Below are 6,000 nucleotides of genomic sequence, written 5' to 3' on the forward strand. Positions count from 1 at the left end.
TCCTGTAGTAATTGCAGAGTTATAGATTTCTGTATAATAATTTATCCTAATTGTACTGTAATGTATATCTAATTCTAGATTTTCAATGTTATTTATTATCTTGTGTTGTTCTTCTCGTAGCTAGTTTTTAAAATTATATAAACTATCACATGTACTTTTTCTTAAATTTTCTAAGGTTTCTTCTATCCATATTAATTTTCCTTTTAGATTATCCATTATTTTTCTAATTTGGTTTCTATAATTAATTTCTTCATTTAGATTATCTTGATTTTCTCTAGTTTTTCTAATATATTCTAACATCTCTTAATCTGAATAATGTCCATCTGGGTTATTATCCAGGTATAACTATGCTATCCAATTTATAGTTTCAATTTCATAGTCTAATACTTTTTCTAATATTATTTTCTTAATATCTATAATTTCTATATCTCTAAGTATATATAAGATTAAGACTTTAAGATTATCTATCGTTTAAAATTGACTAAATATTTTATTATAATATTTTGTAGTTGTTTGTTTTAATCTTATTAACTCTTTTATATTTTTACTAAGAAATTGTATATATTTTATATCTATTTTCCAAAATTCTAAATATACATAGTTTATCATAGTTAATGTGTATATAGGTATTTATAAGAGTAATTAGGTAAGTGTGGTATGTAATTTATTCTAGCTATATAATCTTTACCGAATATTTTTTCTAATATAATTTTCCTTATATCTATTGTTCTTATATCCTTAATCACATACAAAATAAGTATTTTAAATTTATCTACTATTACATCAGATAAATAATTATTCATTTTCATAAAATTGCTCTTTTCAAAATATTCCCTTCAATCATGTACATAACAAAATATGGTCATCTTAGATTACTATATACTAGATTATTCTTAAATAACATGTTCTTCAGTCACAATTAGCATGGTAATCTGGATATTTTTTCCTTAAACAACGCCTCTACTCTGGTTACTCCCCACCACGACTTCTTGCCTCATTGGTTTCACCTTTAGGATGACATAATTCTTAGGAATTTTTCTCCTTTTCCACTTTGCTAATAAACTTCTTAACATATTATTCTTTGAATAATTCTACTATAAAATAACTAACATGAATTTATTTTATCATACCATGATTGTTGGGAATCATGAATTTAGCTATTCATAATCATAAATAAATATACCTGTTCGGGTAGGTTTGATATTTCTAAGGGTTGTTCCTCCATAGCTTTTTCCATTGAAATATACCTGTTTTTTAATAATTAAGCAAAATATTTGTTGTGGAAAAGAGAGAGTTTTTGCTTACCTAATTACTCTTATAAATACCTATATACACATTAACTATGATAAACTATGTATATTTAGAATTTTTGAAAATAGATATAAAATATATACAATTTCTTAGTAAAAATATAAAAGAGTTAATAAGATTAAAACAAACAACTACAAAATATTATAATAAAATATTTAGTCAATTTTAAATGATAGATAATCTTAAAGTCTTAATCTTATATATACTTAGAGATATAGAAATTATAGATATTAAGCAAATAATATTAGAAAAGGTATTAGATTATGAAATTGAAACTATAAATTGGATAGCACTATACCTGGATAATTACCTAGATAGATATTATTCAGATTAAGAGATTTTAGAATACATTAGAAAAACTAGAGAAAATTAAGATAATCTAAATGAAGAAATTAATTATAGAAACCGAATTAGGAAAATAATGGAGAATCTAAAAGAAAAATTAATATGGATAGAAGAAACCTTAGAAAATTTAGGAAAAAGTACATGTGATAGTTTATATAATTTAAAAAATTCGCTACGAGAAGAACAACACAAGATAATAAATAACATTGAAAATCTAGAATTAGATAAACATTACAGTACAATTAGGATAAATTATTATATAAAAATCTGTAACTCTGCAATTACTACAGGATAAAATGATAGACTACGAATATTTAAAATATTGGAGACAAAATATGGATGAAATAATATTATTAGAAAAACTTACGAAAGATAATCTAATTGGATATTTATCACCCCAAGATATGAATATCGATAAAACTAACACAAATAGACTTAAAATAAAAATATATATAGAAGTTAAGAAATATCCACACACAAAGAAAAATAGATCCATTATACATATAGTAGATCTATTTTACAAATTAGCTATCCGCACCCCCTTACAAATGGTTATATAATAATCGCAAATAGACAAACAAGTATCAATATTCAACATATTGACGTTCGATGCAGAACTTGGCAAAGGAGAGCACGAGCGGTATTTGAAGGAATTTGAGACTTGAAAAAATCCGTGATCATATTACTCTCGCTCAAAAATTATTGTTTGGCGGGTAACTACAATAATGATTAGAACCCTAATTTTTTTTTTTTTGACTTTGAGGGTCTGTGATTTAAAGAAAACCAATTGTCAATATTTTTTATTCTAGAGTATTTACAACAAATCTGTCTTTTTCTTTTTAACTTATTAATTTCTATTTTATTTTTCTAAATAAATTTTAAAATTAATATGCAATCTTAAAGAAAGCATAAAATCTTTTCTTTTAGAGCAAATCGTGATGTTTTTTAACTTAGACAATCTATTTTATAGTATTTCATTTAAAATTAAAAAGAGGACAGTGGGAGCACATAGGAAAAAAAAAAGGAAAAAAAGGTTGTGTCTAGCTAGCTCGAACCCACATTTCGGAAAAAATAAAGACTTTGCACACGAGACCAACCCCACGGAGCCAACAATCACTTTGCATGTAGGTTCGTATTTTAAAATATATCTATATTTACAAGATTTTCTAATATGAGTAAAGGGTCTACACAAAATCTATTGGGTTCGTTCGAACCCCCATTTAAACTGTAGCTCTGCCCTTGTTATGAATGTAACAGAGACAGATGCAATCCTAAATCACTAGGTTAATCTGAACCCAGTGTTAAATTCTAGTGAAATGTGAATGAAAAAAGAAGGAAAAACAAATAGAGGACAAAAGAGTAAATTGTGTTCATTTTATAAAAGAGTTTCACATTTGTGGGAGAAAGAAATATTTTTGTGCTTGAGTATAGAAGCACTCCTCCTTATTTTTAGTGAGGCAAGAAGAAAGCAAGCCTCGTGTAGTCATCGTTGTGCATATGGATCCACAGATGCCAATGCAAATCACTGACAACTTCCTGTTTTGATGGTGAAAGTGGTGTGCGACCGAATGTGGCTATGTACAGATGCACATGGGTCCGCATGTGAACCCGATGATCCAAAATAGTGCAATTTCCAAAATCACTGCTTCCTATCTGTTACACCACCTTTTGGCTATATATATCTGATTTTTTCCTCAAATAAGAAAAAAAAGATTTTGTGAAGTAAAAACACCCTTGAAAAACTCAAGTATGATTTTTTACCGTTGAGTGGGTTCATAGTTCGATAGAATTTGAGGTACCGCTATTCTGTTAAAGTGATATATTATATCCTAGAAAGATATATTTCACAAAATTTGGAAACTTGAGGAAACAATTATCTTAAGAACACACCATGAATTTGGTGGACTTGAATCTTCTAACCTTTATCTCTTCCTAAATGTATGGTTTTTCTCTTTTTTTTGGAAAATAGTTTGAACATCATTTTTTGTAGTTATTTATAAGTTGGGTTGAACTAACTGTTGAACTCAAAGTTGTGAATACAGAGTTAGAACTGCATTTGGTTGTTTATACTCTAGTTTGAACATATTGTTTAAGTTGATTGAATAAAGATTTTACTAACCCAAAAAACAACAGTCTTAAGAAAAATATTAAGTACTTGTTTAATTTGTATTGTATCTGATATTGTGAAAACTAAAATATTTTGATTATCTACTTCCTTGATTGGAAGAATATAGAAATTTAACCAAGAAATCAGATTGAGAATTCGATTCGAAAAATATAAAAACTTCATCGATTAATTAAACTGTTTGTATTGATTTCTGGAGTTTAAACTTGTGGATTTTCACTCTGTTTGAATTTGATTTTGATTTGAAGAGCATAGAAAATTCATCAAGTTTCAAAGTTCATTTGGTTGACAATTTGAAGATAATAAAACATCGTCTTTGACTAGAAATAAGTTGTTTAAAGACTAATTCTTTATTGTTAGTATTCTAGTATACTGAATTTTTTGCCAAAGATTGGTAGGAAAATGATAAATGAAACTCAACAGTAAATTGATTCAATTGGGAATAGTATTCTCCCAATGTCAATGAATATTTTGACATCAAGTCGTTCAAATATTACTCTAGCAATTGACGTCCTATGGTTTCATGACACTTTTGATGCTTAAAACTAGAAATATGCAAGTACATAGGTCCTTTTTGTTAGATATGATGTGTTTTTGTGGTTGTTTTTATAGGAAGCAAGGTCTTGGAGCTTAAAAGAAGAAAAAAAGTTAAGTATAAAAGAAGAACACCCACTTACGGACCCACTTACGTGCCGTAAGTGGGACTTACATCTTCCATATATGCCATTATAGGTGTCAGAGAGAAGAGTTATGAAAGATCTGAAGATACCAAGTTTTGTCTGAGACATAAGGAGGCAACTTACGAGGAGTAAGTGGTACTTACGCCTCTCGTAAGTCCCATCATAAGTAGGAGTTCTACAGCATGGAGATTTGACCTGAGACTTTCATCCCACCAAGGATCCGTTAGTATTACTTATGGTCAGTAAGTGGGTCCGTAAGTGGTTGCCGACTCAATTTTACTTTTGCATTTTGTTTAGGATTTTTAGGGTTTTGATGTATTCTATAAATATCCCTTTGGTTTTTATATTACTTTACGCACTCTATATATTTACAACAATATATTGATTCTAAGATTTGATTTTTGATCTTAGAGTCTATTATTCTTTGTTTTTACGGTTTGGTACTAATTTGAAATTCTAATTTTTATTCTTCAATTAATGTAAGATTATTCATATGCTTTCTTTCATGAATTCAATGGATGTTCTTTCAAGCATGAGCGGCTGAACCACCTAACTAGGATTGAGGGAACCCTGATAGAATAACTAAGTAGAAGAAGTTTAAAGTCATTCTTAATTGATTTTCTTGCATTTGTTGTGATTTTCTTTGGTTAGATTGCTGCTTAACGAATGCATAAGTTAAGAACCTACTTATATTCGATGCCATCTTCACAAGAGAGGTTGAGATCAGGAAAAGACGATTACATTAGTAATTTGAGGATATCAATTTTATCTAATTAACTTAATATCCAAAAGGTGATAGTTAATTTGGGATCCAAGATAAAGGTTAGTAAGGCGACACTCTTAGACTCACAAGGTAAAGAGTGAAATTCATCAAAGGCATTCACAAGACAATTTGTGATACATATCTTGTCGTATTCTGCATTCAAGATGTTGAGATAGTTTGATGGAGCATAATAAGTCTACGGAGTTACGAATTTAGTATAAACACAATACAAATATTCATCTCATATTGATTTCAACTTAAAGCAATCAAGATCTTTTACTACTTTACTGTTTTTATAAAATCCTTCCATTTACTTTTTTGCACTTTCCGGTTACTTCATCAAGTTTGTGAAAGAGATTTGGCCTATTCCCTGTGGGTTTGATCCCAAGCATTGTCGGATTCTATAATTGACGACAACTGCATTTTACTTTCTTTGAGGTATATTTGGTGACATCAAATTTTGGTGCCATTGCAGGGGAATATGATTTCTAATTTATTGATAGAGTTTATTGAAGTTATTGGTTTATACTTTTCTATTATTCTTGGGGTGTACACCAGTGTATGTTTGTAACGCCCTGAAAATAAGTCCCAGAGCGTCACACGGTGCTTGAGGCTACGAGTAGCCCCAAGCTAACCCTTTGAGCCATTTTCATTTAGTTCAACACGAATCAACAGGGTTTCCATAAATAACCCTCAAATATCAACAAAGTAATCATCATCAAAGAATAAAAGAATTTCAGAAAGATAACAAAATACGACTTATTTGTCAACTCCCA

The sequence above is a fragment of the Capsicum annuum genome, chromosome 6 (assembly GCF_002878395.1).
Source record: "Capsicum annuum cultivar UCD-10X-F1 chromosome 6, UCD10Xv1.1, whole genome shotgun sequence".
NCBI lineage: Eukaryota > Viridiplantae > Streptophyta > Magnoliopsida > Solanales > Solanaceae > Capsicum > Capsicum annuum.